The following is an 18,394-nucleotide window of genomic DNA, read 5'->3' as shown; positions in this document are numbered from 1 at the left end:
AATGCCCCCAGACATTCTGACCTTCAAGATCTTTTTCTGTTGATTCCAAAACAACCGTAACCACTTCTACGTCTTTTCTTGCGTTTATGCAGGGTGCTTCTGTCCCTAATTTTTAGAATGCTATACATTACAGAATAATTCAGAGTAAATGATACTACATCCTACTTTGCATTAGAATTTGTTTGTGTCTCATTGTTCGTATTAGTTAAATCTCCTCATGGGCAGGAACTATTTATTACTTATTATTGAATCTTTTACAGTGTTCGATCAAGAGCCTTGTACAAACCTTTGTCAATAGTACGTAATGTTCAATCTATGTGTAACTGTGTATCTATCAGACCGTAGTGTAATCACTACCTATACTTTTCTATCTCCCTAAGTAGATTGTGTTTCATGTGACTCTGTATACCTAATAACTGGCATGTAGAATGCATGCAAAAAAAGGTTTTTGAATGAGAAGTTGGTTGAATAAACTTGTTGGATGGATGGATGGAACATCAACTTCTAAAACTAACCAAAACCATAATACAATTGAACTTACATAGGTTTAGTCTTCCTTTGAGGGAGCATTTAATCTGATTAAATTATTACCTATTTAATTACCTGCCGATCAATTAATCCATTTAAATTAACTAATCCATTTCGTTAAGTTAACTTTTGAAAGGTATGAACGTTTTCAGAAACATTTTTGTTTACAAATGGTAAAGGAGGGGAGAGAAAGAGGCTACGGACGCCGACTGCGCGTGGAGCGTGCAGCTGCGCTCTGTGTTACACACGCACACCTGCCCGTGAGCTCGTGGTCCTCGTGTGAGTCCAACGCTGCTAGTCTGTAAGCACAAAGGTATCTGCAAAAACACATCGCTTCTGCGTTATCCGTTTCCCAGATAACAGCAGCCGAATGCTTTGGGAAGAGGTCGTGAGCTGCTTGGAGGAGGAAATGGATCTGAAATGCCTGAGGAGGTGGAGGGAAGGCGAGAGAGCTGAGGCGTCTCGGAAGGAGAGGACCGGAGCTGCCAGAAATGAGCCCGAGTCCCCTGCTGCCACCTCCGCCATGCTGTGGCATTTCGCTGAGCCTCGGTTTCTTCATTAGGAAAATTTTGGGGGTTGCACTGCTTGATTTGTGAAGTTTCTTCCAGCTCTAAATTATCTCAGTTCCATGTAAAGCCAAAATAAACAACAAAAAAAAATGGTTTCTCCTTCTGCTTATGTTCCTCCAAATAACCCAGCGGGAAAGCAAGAAGCCTGTTTCCAGCTCGTTGCTTTAGAGGCACCAATTCACAAGCCACTCTGAACCATCAGGGACATCGTGTGAATACCTCAGGACAGTGAGTCAGTGGTATGTGAGCCAGGGTGTGTGTGTGTGTGTGTGTGTGTGTGAGAGAGAGAGAGAGAGAGAGAGAGAGAGAGAGAGAGAGAGAGAGCGAGCAGGAGAGTGAGCTTCATGGGCAGGTCCTTCGTATTTGGACTATTACCCCGAGTATGAGGGAGCGCCATTGCATTCAGGATCTGGTTGGCTCCATAATTTGCAAACTGCTACAATATTTTAGATACAAGCATTTTCAACACATTGCCTCTCCTGATTTGTGTTTTAAAGTGTAGCATTCCAGTCCACTGGATTCTTTACCTCTTGGCTCTTCACCCTCCAATGTCAGAGATACGCGTGCATTTTGTCGTCTGTTTCTAAACAATCTTAAAACACTAGGAAGGGAAAAGTAATAGGCAAACTCAAAGAAAGGAGACGCGGGTAACAACGAAACTGCTTTTTTGGGGGGGAGCGTCAACAAGTCCAAAATGAGAATCATAAGTGCCATTTGCCTGGGAAAGAGAGTAGCGGGGAGACAGCTGTTTCTCTCGTTATCTTCACTTGGCGACACCATCCCTGCTCTGACATGTCGCCACCCAAGGGGGCCAGTGCAGGGTGGGACAGCCGTGCGTCACCTGCGACTTCCAGCAGAGGCCAGGGAAGGAAACTCTGGCTCGCATATTTTTTTTTCTTAATTTAGAAGCCACGGCTTTTAGAATAAAGACATTGAGCGATCACTTTTTCTCTAAAGTTGCGAGACAGACTTCTCTTTCTTCCTCCCAACCAGCATCTTACCCCATTGCTCTCGGTGGGTAGAACTTTATACAAAGTCAAAAACTAAGCAGGGGAAATAGGAAATGTCAGGGTCAAATGTATGCATCTCCTGTCTTTTAGTCTATGTTGAAACATACATGTCATTTTTTTATATCCTGGAAACCCAACTAATTTATGCCGGGGTTTTGCCGCATGTTAACACCTTCGACCTGGATGATGACTTTCCGATTTTCTTACTCGATGAGAAGGCAAGCATCTCTTCCCACGGTCACTCAAGCCCACCCTCGAATGCTAGATTTGAACAACCGACGGTTCAGGAAATACTGCATTCTTGTGCGCATTGGGCAGGATTTCCTGCGAAGGGTCAAGAAAACATGTTTGCTCATTGTCTTTGTTTTAACAGTAGAAAGCCCTCCTGCCCAACCGGAGACCCTGTAATCACTGCCATGGCAACTACGGAGGATGAGCAGGTCGCTCTTCAGCACCTGTCGACATCTTCACAACAAAAACAGATGAGAAGACGAGGCGTCTGTGACTCTGCCCCATGCTCCATTCTCGTTCCAGTCACCTAATCGGTAAAATGAAAAATCTGCATCTGGAACCATATAGAAGGAAGGAAATAAGAACCAATACTGGCGGTCCAGCCGGGTTTCTTAGCGGCCTTGCTTGAGAGGATTCTTTTATGACACATTTCCTTGCGGAAAATACAAGAGTGTATTGGTGTGTAGGAAAAGGGGAGAGAGGTCAGAAATAATGGACTCTCGAAGTGATCGTCTTGAAGTCTCGCCTCTAAGAGATAAAGTCCCAATGGGTAAATGCTAACGTGGAGATGCAAAGGATTAGGAGTCCAGGGCATGGGATGTCAGCCCCAGGTTACGACAGAGTCTAACCTCGAGTTGGCGACAATGAAAATAACAGTAGAAACACACAGCAGGAAGTCACGGATATGAGTTTCAAGCTCAATGGATCTAAAGCTCTGCTGACCCCAGCCTGGAGCTCGCTTCCTATACCACAGGGGTCTGTCAGCTGGACTTCCCTACCACCCGACCGCTGTCTTCCTACTCCCTCGATGCCCTTTAAGAAGCTTGGGCTCTGTGATTTTACCGAAGTCGTTTGTGGCTATGTGGAGATGGATGTCTACAGTGAATACACCCGGCCATTTGCTAGGTCAGTGTTTTCCTGAATGGCTCCATTAGGAAGCTCCATTTCAAGGGCTCTGTTCCTCATTTCTCAGAACAACCCATTTGCTATGGTCCTGAGTGCGCAGGAGAGGTCAACGCCGACCAGAATACTGGAAATGGAAAGGATTCATAACAAGGCTGAAAATGAAAGTAGGTGTGTTCAGAAGTAGTCTCAGTAGGGTTACACGCTGGTTTTTGACAAAGGGCCTGCCCGGCTTTTAGCAAGAGTTAATGCTGATAATCTGTCAAACAAATACACAACAACAGCAAAAGGAAAATGAGAATTGGTCACAGGCGTAAGGATCTTTTGATCGCATTAGGGAAGCCGTTTTTTCCTAGGTTGGAGGGGAAGATAAACCACCTGCCATACCATCACCAGCGGGACACTGTGACACGCTTACCGATCAATAAAGTCACCAGAAGGAAGCCATGAAGCTAGGACTAGTGTTTCGGATGCACTCAAAAGGTCGGCAGCAAGTCAGCTCCGTCTGGAAAGCCGTCTTTTAATTCTATTAGGATGAGAAAGTTATTTTTTATTCTCACATACATTTTCAGAAATTCCTCTTAAATTAGGTAGTGATAAATTGACCCAGAATGATTTTACGTACACACACGCGCGCGCGCACGCGCACGCACACACACACACACACACACACACACACACACTCAGAGTAAAAAACTAGATCCCCATTCTCAGACAAGTTCATGGTAGTCTTAATTCTACATCTCTGTGAACTTGAGAGAATTGAATAGGCTGGAGAGCACCCAGTTAATGTATTCTGTCTAAGGCACTGTTCCAGATTCTGCTTTTTTTTTTTTTTCTCTACCAGTAAGTTACATAAAGCAACTTGCATTCTCATCATTTGAAAAAACACACACAATTTATATAATACAGCAATCCAGGCAGTATGCTATACCTACCTAAAGATAAAACTGTACAATCCATTTGCATAAAGTACAAAACAGTCCAAACTGATCTGTGCTGGTAGAAGTCAGGACAGTAATAACCCTTGTTTGGTGGGGAAGTTACTGGTTCTGGGGTAGCATCTGGACTATTTTCTAACCTCGGGTATTGGTAACATGAGTGCATTCAGCTGTAACAATGTAAACTCCTGTATGTTTTTGTATATATGTTTAACCTCAATTAAAGTTTATTTAATTACTCAAAGGTGACATGGACCTTTGTACGGAAGTTCAGAGGAATCACTCACCGGGATCTGGTCCACGTAATGGACAGAGGGAGATTGGAGCAGAGATCAGACTGATGGTCAGGATTCAAATCAGTGGAGCCAGCACACCTGGGAACCAGGGCAGTCCCAGCTCCCAGCAGGCTCTCAATAAGTAGTCATTGAACAAGTGAGTGAGTGAATGAATGAATGAATGAATGAAACACACAGGTTTTCCAAACATAAGCAAGTACATCCCAGAGTGCGAACTCCCAAGGGTAGGGACCCTGTTTTCTTCGTCTTTAATCACAAAAACCTAGCACAGGGGCTGGGATACAACTGATGCTCAGTGAATTTCTGCTGAATAAATGAATGAACCCAATTGTCCAGACTGATGCCATCATCAAGTCTTGCTTCACCTTCTTCTTTGTGGGCTGCACAACTATAGGCAAATGCTAATACCTTTTTTTTTTCAGTGTTTGAGGGTGAGGAGTGAAGGACAAGGAGACATACCAGCAGATCGAACTTGAACTTCAGAAAATCTCTGCCCTAAGGTAGTCACCAAAAAAAAGTTCAGGTCTGGTCCTTAGGTTTATGGGTCAGAGAAGTGGATTGTTTCATATTAGTTCACCTAGGAGGGACATACAGTCAGAGGAAAGGAAGCTGGTTGATCTTATTAGCATGTAGTTAAAGTTTATGGAGCACCTGCTCTAAGTCGGGCACTGTCATAGATTCTAGGTACTTTCACGTGTATGTCACTCCATCTTACTAAATCCTCACAGTCATCCACATCATAGAGGAGTTAATCAACACCCAGAGAGGTCAGATACTATTCCTAGCATCATTTTTATCAAGGTATAATTGACATATAAGCTTATATTAGTTTCGCTTGTGCACATTAATGATTCGATGTTCATAGACACCATTGCATGAGCACCATAGTAAGTCTCGAAACCACCCTCACCACAGGGTTCCAGAAACTTGTTGTCGTGTGACGAGACCTGTTAAGGTTTACTCCCTCCGCACTTTCAAATGTGCCACACAATATCATGAACTATAGTCACCGTGCTGTACACCACATCCCGTGACTTATTTATTTTATTATTATAAAATAAATTTATATTAATTTTATAATTAGGAGTTGATACCTTTGACCCCCTTCGCCCATTTCATCCACCCTCCCTTCCCTCCTCTCTGTTTCCTGTATCTGTGAGCTTGGTTTTATTCTCTTTGTTTTGTTTATTTGTTTGTTCTGTTTTTCAGATTCCACATATAAGTGAAATTGCATAATATTGATTCGTCCCTGTATGACTTATTGCACTTAGCATAATGCCCTCAAGGTCCATCCATGTTGTCACAAGTGACAAGACTGTATTCTTTTTATGGCTGAGTAGTATTTCTGTGTGTGTGTGTGTGTGTGTGTGTGTGTGTGTGTGTGTGTGTGTAAATATACCACATCTTCCTCATTCATTCCTTGGTGGACATTTAGGTTGTTCTAAATGAGTATTGTCAATAATGCTTCAGTGAACATAAGGGTGAATATATCTTTTCAAGTTAGTGTTTTTGTTTTCTTCAGATAAATACCCACGAGTGAAATTGCTAGATCATATGGTAGTTCCATTTTTAACTTTTTGAGAAACCACCATATGTTTTCCACAGCGGCTGCACAAACTTACCTTCCCCTCTGGTGTAGGGTCCTTGTAACGTATCGCTGAATTGTGGTTGGCTAGTATTTTGTGGAGGATTTTTGTGTCTATGCAAAATCAGGGATATGGGCTTGTGATTTCCTTTTCTTGTGCTGTCCCCGTCTGATTTCGGTGTCTGGGTCACGCTGGCCTTATAAAGTGAGTTTGGAAGTATTCCCTCCTCTTCTACTCTTTGGAAGAGTTCGAGAAGGATTGGTATCAATCCTTTGAACGTTTGATTGAATTCACCAGAGAAGCCATCTGATCCCGGCTTTTGTTTCTTGGGAGGCTTCTGATTACTGACTCACTCTCCGTAGTGGTAATCGGTGTTTTCGGATTGTCTTTATAATTCAGTCCTGAAGAATTCAGAAATGGGATTCCCCCACTTCTCCAAGGTCACCCAACTGACTGGTGTACAATTGTCCACAGTATCTCATCCCCTCCGTATTCCTCTGTTACCAATTGTCAAATCTCTTTCGTTTCTGATTTCATGTATTTGAGTCCTCTCTCTCTTTTTTTTTGTCTTGGTGAGTCTAGCTAAAGGTTTGTTAACTTTATCTTTTTAAAGAAACAGCTTTTATTTTCACGGATCTGTTCTTCTTTTTTTTTTTTTTTTAGTCTCATGTCATTGATTTTTGCTCTGATCTTTTTTATTTTCTTCCTTTTACTAGCCTCAGGCTTCATTTGTTCTTGTTTTTCAAGTTCTCTAAGGTGTAGAGTTAGATTGTTCGGTTGAGATTTTTCCTGGGTTTGTTTTTTTGTTTTTGTTTGTTTTTTGTTTGTTTTTTGTTTTTTGTTTTTTGTTTTTTTTTTGAGGTAGGCCTATATCACTACGAACTTCCCTCTTGGAATGTTTTTGCTGCATCCCATTAATTTTGGTATGCTGTGTTTCCATGTTCATTTGTCTCGTTTTTTATTTCTCTTTTGTTTTCTTTGTTGATGTATTGGTTGTTCATCTCGTAGTGTCTTGTTCGATATCCACATAGTTGTATTTTTTCTAGTTCTTTTTTTATAATTGATTTCTAGTTTTATATCATTGTGCTCGGAAAAGATTCTTGATATGATTTCAATCTTCTTAAACTTATTAAGATTTGCTTTGTGGCCTATCCTAACATATGATCTGTCCTAGAGAACGGCCTACTCGCACTCGAGAGAAATGTGTATCCTGTTGCTTTTAGATGAAATGTTCTTTATGTATCTTATTAAGTCTATATGGCCTAACGTGTCATTTAAGGCTGCTGTTTACTTACTGATTTTCTGTTTGGATGATTTATCCGTTGATGTAAGTGGGATATTAAAGTCTCCTACTACTATTATGTCGCTCTTTATCTCTACGTTTAGGTCCATTAATATGTGCTCTCTATATTTAGGTCCTACGTAGGGCGCGTAACTATTTACAAATGTTACATATGCCAGCTCTCCGGAGCACCGCAGGGGAAGAGCGTGGGGACGGTGCACACCCACAGGCTTTCCTGAGGCAGAGGGAGAGCGTAGGGATGGCTCCTTCCAGCTTTGGTAAAGAGTAGGCGCTCAGGGGCAGCTCCCACCTGGCTTTGCTGAGGCAGAGGGCGTGCATGAAACTGGTGCCCACCAGCACCCCACCCCTGGAGAGAATCCCTACAGGCCTCTATAGCAGGTGCTTTAAAGTTAAGAAAAAGAATCTTCCTTACATCCAGTGTCAGTGCTTTTCAAACTGCTGCCTCTGCACAAGCCCTGGGATTAGGAGTCTGCACGCAAGTCCTTTTAAAAGCAGTTTCTCATTTCACCACAGCCTTTCGGGTTTCATGGGTACGAGGCTCGTTTGTTTCGAAGCCAGATATTTTGGGGGTTCATCCCTTAGGTGCAGGTCCTAAGAGATGTGGTGTCTGATGTGGGGTGTGAACCCTTCACTCCTTAGGGAGAAGCTCCAGACTTGTGGGACCCCCTCGAGGGTGGTTCACTGAGACAGGAGTAGTGTTCTGGGCGAGGATGCACCTTAATTTCCCCTACCTGCCTCCAGGTGGCTCTTTCCTTATTTGATGTAAAGAACTATTCAGCTAGTTTTCAGATCTTTTTTTCAGGGGGGATCTTTCCACATGCAGCTGTAGATTCAGTGTGTCCTTGGAGGAGGTGAGTTCAGAGTCTCTCTAAGCTGTCATCTTGGTCTGCCTACCCAGGCAGCATGATTGAGCATAAACAGACAAGCAACAGAGCTTACAGAATGAATGAGTGAATTAACAAGTGGAAACCTACTTTTCAGCAAGTGAACAGCAGAGATGGAATTTGAACCCAGTTCCTCTGATCTCGAGTTCATCACTCTTGAGATTATGATAGCCCAATGTGCTCGTCAGCAATAAAAACGTTGACCTGCCAGTTAGAAATACATGGGCAAGTTATTTTTCTATGTAAATATTCATTCATTTCTTCAACACATTTTTAATAAACCCACATTACAGGGGAAGCACTGCTAGTTAATCGCTCTGAGATTTCAAAAGATGGCTTGTAAAGCACAGTCATTGCTATCTTGCATGGTTATCAGAAGAAATAACTTTTGGGCAAAGAGTTTAAAGACACAGTTCCTGCCCACAAGGAACTCAAGTCTAGTAGGGAAAAGATAAGAAACCAAGTGAATACAGTAAGCTTTCCTAAGGAATTTCTTAGTCAGCTTGGGCTGCTATGAGAAAATACCATACACTGGGATGGCTTATTCCTCATAGTCCCGGAGGCTGGAAGTCTGAGATCAGGGTGTCAGCATGACAGGTTCTGATGTGAGTCCTCTTCTGGGCTGCAGACTGCTGACTCCTCTTTACTGCCTCATGTGGCAGAGAGCAAGAGAAAAAGCCAGCTCTGTCACAACTCCTATAAGGGCACTGATCCCACTTATGAGGGCCCCACCCTCATGACCTCATCTAAGTCTAATCACCTCCTGACGTCCCCACCTAATGCCATCACATTGGGGATTAGGATTCCAACGTATGAATTTTCGAAGGACACAAATGTTCAGTCAATCACAGAATTTATGGATGAGCCTTAAGAGAACATTGTTTTGTTTTGCCCTTCTATTACTTTACTAACTGCTTTCATTTTTTTTAAAAAAAACAATAGTGATTTATATCAACCATGTTATATGGTATCATTTTACTTCTAACAAGTGCAGGGTGTCAAGATGAGCTATTATGCCCAGGTAAGGCAGAAATCATCACCATCATCATGATATGGTACTGAAATTAGTTTCCTGTAGGTAATAACAAAAGAAAATATCCTTTGGCATCTCAACCTTTTTACACAGACCCAAGTTAAGTTGAGGGAAATGTCATGGAAAAGAAATAATTGATGTCCTCTGTGTTTTTGTTTCTACTTTCACTATTAAACATTACAGCCTACAATAGCCATGGTGTTGTCGTGTGGCCCAGATCTTCCCAGTGGAAACAGAAATCCAATTAAAAAGTTCATTCTCTCAACCCGCATGGCCAGGTAGATATTTTCAGTTGGAACCTTACCAAATGCAGCTGCGCCTCAACACAAAAACTTTGTTTTCACTAATCTCTCAAAGCTGCTTACAATATTCCTAAGGAAAAGAACTCACACGCAATTACAAAACCTCACGTCCTGGAAAATAGTCAAAAGACTTCTAGTATCAATCAGAGGAGGAATATTGAAACAGAAGTCATCCATTCCAGAATCGCCAGTATTTTTTAAATTATCTCCTTTAACCATTCGATAAAGGTCATAGACGAATCAATCAGCTAATAAGCCATTTTTCTGGAAGACAGTTTCCAATGAATCCGGCACTTGGTTTTTGTTCATTAGATATACAACAGTACTATCAGAGAATTCCTATTTCGTGAGCCCCTTTTAGAAGCCTCAAAGGGCATCTTAAAAATCACTAAAGTTATTCAAAGTCTATTTGCCAGACAAGTGTCTGACTTGGACACCCAGTCTTGGTACTTGCTGAACTGATGAGGCACATGCTATGCTTGGCATCGACCCACCTGGTTCTGCTTCTTTGGTGAATGGAGAAGCACGGCATACCATCATGTCTCATTACTTTTGACGTTGGCATGTGCTCACGTCTAAGACTTGGCCGATGGTTTTGAAATTGTGTTCGCTGCTGTACAGCATTTGTCAACTTCATCAGTGTCAGGGACTTGAATTATCCATTAGCTATGTATAATGAAGAAGAGATACTATTCAAAAGATTTGTGTCGAGGAAGTGGAAGAGAATATGATCTTCTTTCATCCATATAAATTCAGCGACTTCCTGAATGTTAAGTCTTTAAGGATCTAGTTCAACCTCAGGCAGAAGTTGTTTTGTTTTCATTGGCTCCTTTGCATTGAGAAGGAAGAAAGCCTCTCAGAACGTAGAAGAGATTATTCATGGGCTCGGCTTACTTGGCAGATAATTGTTTCCGTGATAACGTTACCAATCTTTCCATTCGAGGCCCTACAGTCGTCATTATGTGCATTACCGCTGTGAAGAGGAAAATGAGGGCAGGCAATTATGTAAACTCTCCGGTTCTAGAGGAGAAACTTCTATAAGTTGAAGTCAAAAGGGCCAGACTGTATCAGTGTCTTCGAGGGAGGACAATCTGTTGCGTGGTGGTCAGCCCCCCAAACGGCCCTCTATGAGTCTGACTTCCTAGTATTTATGTCCCTGAACAGCCCCCACCTACAGTAAGTGGGGAGGACCAGTATAACTAACAGGATATTACAGAAATGATGGGGTGTAAGTTTTGAGTCATAAAGACATTCGGTTTCCATATTCATTTATGGCGATCCCTACTAGCTTCCATTTCTAAGTGTACTAATTCATAAACTTGTATTCCCATTCAAAAGGTGCATCTTTTTGAGGCCAATATCTCCCAATGCTCTAGGTACTTGGAATTCACTGGAAGGAACTCAGAGTAACCAGTAAAGGGTTTGGGGGAAAACAAGAAGTAGCCTCAGTGACTGGCCACAGCTCGAGGGTGCCGTTTGGCGACATGATGTCATGAGGATTTCCCCTGTTTGCTTTGACGTCGCCCAACCTGCCTATCCCTCCGTTTAGGAGAAAATCTGTTTCAAAAGAATCACTGAGATTAAGACTCAGGGTCAGAATTTTATGTTTACTTTTTGTGTAAAACATGAACAAATTTTGTCTAGGTATGAAAAAAAGGATTTCCATCTTTCTTCTAGACTGAAAGGTATTTAGATATACCCATACTTTGCATTTCGCATTCCTTTATTAATTAGCAGAGACATCTGCATTAACACAGGATCATTAATTTATGATCTAGTGAATTTTTTCCACCTCTAACTTCCCTGATGAAAGAGAATGAAACAAAAAGGAAGTGTTTGATCAAGACTTCTCCCACAGACTTACAAGATGGTCCTTGAATAACATTAAAGATGCTGCTTTTGCTGTTGTCTATCTAGTTTGTTGTGAGATCAACATATTAACCAAAACTGGAGACATTAAATTCGGACTTTGTATTACTACTTGCTAAATGACTAACCTGAGAGCACGTTGTCATTCTCTAGAACTTCCAAATAAAACCAAACGACAACAACGCTAACCCGAGGTGCACCATTTCTTGAAACTAAAATCACAGCTTCCTCTGAGGGACTGTCAGAAAATATAACTGAAATGATAGTTTTGTTAGACTTATTCATTTAGGGCACATCCTCAGCCTTCCGTATCCATTTTCATCTCTGTATGAATGTAAGTCTTGATGAGATTTTTTGATACAATGTTTTGGAGGCAGGTAGAGTCATTCAAATAGAATCCTCAGAAACAAAGAGAAACATGTACCACAAATGTATTAGTTTCCTATTGCTGCTGTAACAAGTCATCACAAACTCAGTGCTTTAAAAAACTACTGTCTTAGGTTCTGGAAGACCGAAGTCTGACCCAGGTCTCTGTGGTGTCCACAAGCTCCATTCCTTTCTGGAGGCTCTTGTGGGCAGTCCATTTCCTTGTCTTTTACAGGTTCTAGAGGCTGCCCACTCTCCTTGATTCATGACCCCCTTTCTCCATTTTTGAAGCCAGCAACGGTGAGTTAAATCCCCATATTACATCTCTCTGAGCCTTCTTCTGTAGTCCTACCTTCCTCTGACTCTCCTTCTGCCTCTCTCTTCATGTTTAGAGACTCTCATGATTATATCTGACCACCCGAATAATCCAGGATAACCACCCCCTCCCTGCCTTCTCAAAATCCTTAATTTAAGCACATCTGCAAAATCTCTTTTGCCGCATAAGGCAACATATTCACACTTGCAGCGATTGGGATGTGGGCATCTTTGGGGGACATTATTCTGCCTATCACACAACAAGTTCTAGAGTGTCTAAAAGTAACTTTCCAACTTTCACTTAGAATATAGTGGATTCGTCCTCCTGAAAAAATTCTTTTTTTATAAGTCATAAGAAGCAAACAAGTCCTCCAGGTCTGCACCTGCTAAACTATGCTGTGGACAAACCAGGGCAGCCGGCTACAGGGTATCTGCCTCCTTTGCAGTGAAGTTCCCTCTGATCTGACTGTGAAAAGGCAGCAGAGAATGCACAGCCTTGAAAGCACTGTCTAGAGGGGGACCAGGCATTTCGCGGTGGAACGCTGCTGCTATTTGGAAGATTCCATCACAGTATCGAGCACTGGCCACATAAGTGTAACTGTTATATTTAGAAAATTTTATTTTAAAAATATTTGATCCATAGAGAGGAAATATATGTCTTAAATTTGTTACACATGAAAGAAATAGGGAGGGCAGCCATGATTTCTTTTCATTTTGGCTTTACTCTAGTCTCTCTCCCTGAGAGGTAGGCACGTCATGGAGCCACATTTTAGGTTATGTTAACCATTTTCTTCCCAATAGTCATTATTTATGAACCTGAGCAAGCAATACGTTTTTTAAACCATGTCCCTTTCCTACTAATACTTGTAGTGTTTTCGTATGCAAATTCATAAGCGTTCTTACTTGCATGATATATAATTGGTATTTTATAATGTTGGAATGGTTGCATTACTCTGACAGTGTGGTATGTGCTCACTAATTTAATATATGTGAAATTCATTCAATTTTGGTCAGATTAGAAAAAAAATGAAGAAGAAATAACGATAATTACAAAGGACACATGTTTAACCAATCAAAAGTTTCTGTCAAATATATGTTCCATATGTGAATTTAATATACCTGAACATACCACCTGGAATTCCAAATGTGAAATAAGATGAAATAGTGTCTGTCCATTTGGGCTTCTCAGATAGAATCAGGGCAAAAGTCAGTAAAAGAAAATTTATTTCTCTACCGGGCAAATGGCGCAGAATTCCTTTTGATGGTTGACTGTTTCCAACACAGTTGGAAGGAGCCGTGGTATTGCAAACTCCACCCTTCATTGTAGCCATACTTAAAGTTACAATAATGGTAAAGATAAGACATGTGCGGCCCACGTTTTTATATAAAAGTATCTCGGTCAAACGAGAAAGAAAGATGGTGTTTTTCCAAATCCTACAGGTGGTTTCAGTTACTCAATATGTTTGTCTAATTGCTCAAATGTTCCCTGCACAGTATTGAGAGCAGGTATTCTTTTGTAAAGTTTCTTAATCAGCTTCTGGATGTTGCCTCTCTAGCATAAATCCCTTCTCCCGTGTGCAAAAGCTGAAATATGCCACGTTCTTGTCTTACCTTTGTTATTCCGTCTCAAGAAGCTGGAGCTGACAAGCACAGCATTAAAAAAAATGGGCAGGGGACCGCCACCAGCTGTTGCTGAGAACACTGTGGCTCCCCGAATCGGTGGCTTTCTCCTCTAACGTCCTATCTCGGTGGTGTTGGCTGTAATTGGGAGGCGGGTTAAGGGGGGTACTTTTCTCTCAAGGGAGACAGTAAGAATATTAATATTAATGCAATGGCTGCCCCCCTCAGATGGGAATGGATCACATGAAATGATTCAAAGGAGGCTTGATCAATCACTCCATTTCTTGGCAAGAAAATGATGCCTTTGCATTTAAGAAAGAACATCTGGGTAGAATCATGGCGGTTAAAAGAATAGGGGTTGGTTGGCGACCGAAAATTCACCTCCTTGATAGAGTCAGAACCCACCCCCACCCCACCTCTGGGGCTTCTGGCCGTGCTGGGGGCAAAAGTAAAACTTTGAAATGCTTTACTTGAAAAGAAGTGCTTGCATTTCAGCACTCCTTCTGTGACCTCGCTGCTTGCTGATTTATTAGCAGAGCCTCAGAAGACATCTGGAGACGCTGGTCGACTTGTCTGATTCTGAAGAAAGGGCGGCCACCCCGGGAGCCTTTCTAACTCTGTGACCGCACATCTGGCCCACGAAGCTCCTTCTGCTCCCATGATGGTTCGAGAAGTGTCGGCAACCAAGGGGCTCCTGGGAGCAACGTGGACAGTTAGCCAAAGCTTTCAAAGTCTGAGAGAGTCGAGAGGTTGCTGCTTGCTTGTGACCAGGGCACCAGCAAGACTGTGACACAAAGGACCTTGCACATGGTAGACAGACACGGGTTTCTTACGACAATAAAAAGTTCAAGGTTTTGCTACTGAATGCACAAGTGATGCCTTGTGTGGGAAACAAAAACGTGTGGCCTCAGGGAAAGTGGGGACACCCTGCTCCTTTTACTGTTCTCGCCCTGAATAGCAATGACCCAGCATGGAGACATTTGTGACCTGCATCCCCCTTGCCAGATGCCAGACAGCCATTAGGTCAGAGAAGCATCCTTTCCTGTGACATTTCTGCCACCCGTCCGCTCTCCCTGCTCTGCGAGTGGTAGCTAGAGGTACAGAACAAGTTTTGGCTCCTCTGGACAAAATCAGCACATAAAATAAATTTGGACGATTCTAGGAAGCCACAGGCACCCAACTCCAAGTTGAAAGAAAGAAGAGATAGATATTTGAGAGGGTCTTGCAGCTTCGTATGAATTTTAAAGTTCATAGCCACACTCGATCTTCCTGAAGAGCATTCACGCACACAGGACTCATTCGCCCGTCTGTGTATTTATGTGTAATAAGTTAATTGTACGACTCCCCTAAATACCGTTTTCAGCTTTTAATACAATAAGGTTCATCCTAGAACTTCTGACAGAACAACCAAGTAGGACTGTATCAGTTACAATTACGCCCACCGGTCTCTCCTTTTCTCGTATTTTTTCTTATTTCTTACCTTATTAACATGTGATTTTCTAATGTTGTATTTTAAAACATCACTAACAGCACTAAGGAGCACTTTTATATGCATATGTGCACACGATGTGACATTCCTTGTTGTTTAGAGATCGTTTTCCTATTTTCTCCATTAGAATGTAAACTCCACAATGTCACTGAGTTCCCAGTGCCTAAAATTGTAGCTGGCATTTAGGTGCTTAATAAATATTTGCTGACTAAGTGAATTAATGAATCAATATAAATCTGATCTCCAACCTCTAAGAAAATACTATACGTATGCCCAAAAGCAGAAGGCTGAAATTGAACCAGGTGGCAATATATCGGCCAAGTTCCATTTCCAAGGACGATGATTGATTGGATTAACTGTTGTTCCGTTTTTGGACCACAAGCAGGTGAGATGGTTCAAAGCCCTTCATGTAAACATGCATCCATACACGTGGTGTCTAAAGAAATTCTATTCTCCTCTTTAGTACATTATGTTATTGCTATGGAAACAGTAATATTTTAAAGAAGAGCACTGAAACTTTCCAAATACAGTATTTATTCTTCTTGTACTAGCAAAATAATGTGTTTTGCCTAAGAACTTGTTAGGTGGCCTGCAGCTAAATATAAAGAGACAGATTCTTGTCATGTGTGTATCCATGGAAAAATTTGGACCACTGGCTTTTCACGATACATTTTAAAAGAAACTCAGAGCCAAACTCTAGACGTATTAGAGGCCTTCAATGAAACACTTAATACGTTAGGTATGTTTTTTTCGTTAGAAATACTATTGTGTTTGAACCCCAGAAGCGCCCTCTACAGCATTCCACGCTGGCATCGGAATTTCAGAGGACCAGCATCGCTCGTGACTCTTGTCTGTTACTGCATTCATCAGTGTGGTCCTAGCTCTCCTGGACTGGCATCACTTTTTAACCAAAAGGTTATGAGAAAAAGCATGAACCCACGCCTAGGGTGCAATCACACAAGAGGAGCCAAATAGAATCGGATGAATGTTATCAAAAGGTCACTCAACTCTACTTCATGGGCAAAAGTTCAGAAAGGAGCTAATGGTAATATCCACATGTACCTTTTTGCCTTCCTTACTGACCTTAAAGCAAACCGAGATGGATGCATTTCGAAAACCTCTCTTTGTGCCGATTTAAAACATTGGGAGCAATCCTTTCAGCATTCTAGTGATCGTAATTTCTATCTCATATTATGTGCAAAATTGATTTTAGCATTCTAGCGTTTTAGCATTTGTTTTTCTTTCAAATAAGTTCTGTATGTGCAAAGGTGATAACATCCCCTCTTCTTCCCTAGTGATGGAGAGATCAGAGGCTTGGAGCCAGAGGGACCTGGGTGTGCCCTCGACCTCGGCCACGTGTGAGCCGTTTGCCCTTGAACAAATCAACAAATCACTGCCTTCCTCAGCTTCTCTCAGTTCCCCAACGTAGAGGGTCAACCAAGTGAGAACACGCACAAAGAACTTAAAACGGGTCTCGTTAACATCACCTTCTTTTCTCTGATACTGTAAAACAACCTTCACATTTCTCTTCCTTTTTTTTCAACCTGTTGAAGTGCAAGTGTTTTTAAAGCTTCCAGAAGTTGAAACGTATTAGAATCACATTTTCAGGGACATAGTTCACTGAAACCAAACTCTTCTCCTATTAGTAATTTAGTTCACATAGAGCAGAAATATTTTTTTTTGACAAAATATGTCACTCGCATTATTATAATTTGTAATTGTGTATCATCTTCTGTGCAAGAGCATGAAGGGCTTTGCAAATAAGAAATACTTGCAATCTTTAAGGATATAGGTAAATGTTATATTTTATCACGAGGTAAACTAATAATAGCAAATTAAGTGATTTACGTAAGATGTTATACTACTTTTGAGACACACTTGAGAAAATACGAAACTTCTCTATTTTACCTACACTTTATAAATGGCAAGCATGTGACATATATGCCCACTTTCCTCTTTTGTGACTTTATCAGCCATCCCAAACTGACCGTGGCGCTATGTCATATGGATGCTCAGAATTTTCAGCACAACGCTGCAGGCAGCTGCCACCGAGCAGGTGGAGTTGGTTTGTTAGTTAAATCTGTGCGCCGTCCTGAGCCGGACTATTTTCCAGGTGTTGTCTGCATCAGAGACGAGTTCACATGAAGGAGCACAGAGCTTCGTGCTCCTTTGCATGCTTCTTCCCTATTATTTTAAACGTTTCCTAAAATATATCCATGAAAATGTACTTATTGTCAATTTTAATTAGACTTGGCACAATTACATTCTCGACACATTAAGCTTTATAGAGAGAGAAAAAAAAATGCTGAGAATCTTCCCTCCCTCCTATTTGGAGAAAATAACATCCATCGACTTCTCCGGAATGTCCCTCAAGCCCAGTACTCAACTTACTGCCTTTTACCACTGATCTCTTTTCCTGCACTCACTCCGTGAGCTGGCTCCATGTTTCCTCTTTCTGTCCTCGCTCTCTCATGCCTCCTTTTCCGAGATCTCCCCTTATTGACATTTGCAGAGGAAATTACCATCCTCTCTGGCTCCCCTGCTGGCACACAGTTGCGATTTCAGCCCGGCCCCCACTGCTCAGCCACGCGCCTATATACCCTTAGCGGGCCCCTTGCCACATACCCTTAGCGGGCCCCTTGCCCCGTCGTTTCATCGGAGCCTGCAAGCCTTCATCGTCGTCTCCGTCTCCACCCCTTGGCTCTTGCGACTCGACAGATGCCAGCCAGTCAGGGAGAACACATGCGCCGTGAGGTATGGACTCCCCGATGCCCCTGAGCTGCACCTCTGTGTGCCTCGTTCTTGGCTCGGCCTCACTTTCTTTCTCCACGACGTCCATCCGCTCCTCCTGCCGGCCCCATGCCCCTCACCTGATCCGGGACCCTCTGCCCTTGTTTACCCCACCCCTTCCTTCGACTCACCTTTAATGTCTTTTCTTGGGCAAATTCCCCGAGCCTGGAGATGAGACCAAGAGTATTTCTCACCAGAAATAAACGAGCGAGGAATCGGGCAGCAGCGAAACACTTTCTTCGACTTGCGCCTAACGCTCACGCATCGCCCCACCTCTGCGAGCTTTCTCTTGTGCTGCCTTCACCCAGGAACGTCCTGCCTACTCCTCGTAACCCAAAGCAAATGCATTTGCCTTTCTC

This window comes from Rousettus aegyptiacus, unplaced genomic scaffold (genome assembly GCF_014176215.1).
Source record: "Rousettus aegyptiacus isolate mRouAeg1 unplaced genomic scaffold, mRouAeg1.p scaffold_m13_p_18, whole genome shotgun sequence".
NCBI lineage: Eukaryota > Metazoa > Chordata > Mammalia > Chiroptera > Pteropodidae > Rousettus > Rousettus aegyptiacus.
The sequence above is the reverse complement of the archived record's forward strand: the minus strand, read 5'-3'. Positions refer to the sequence as shown.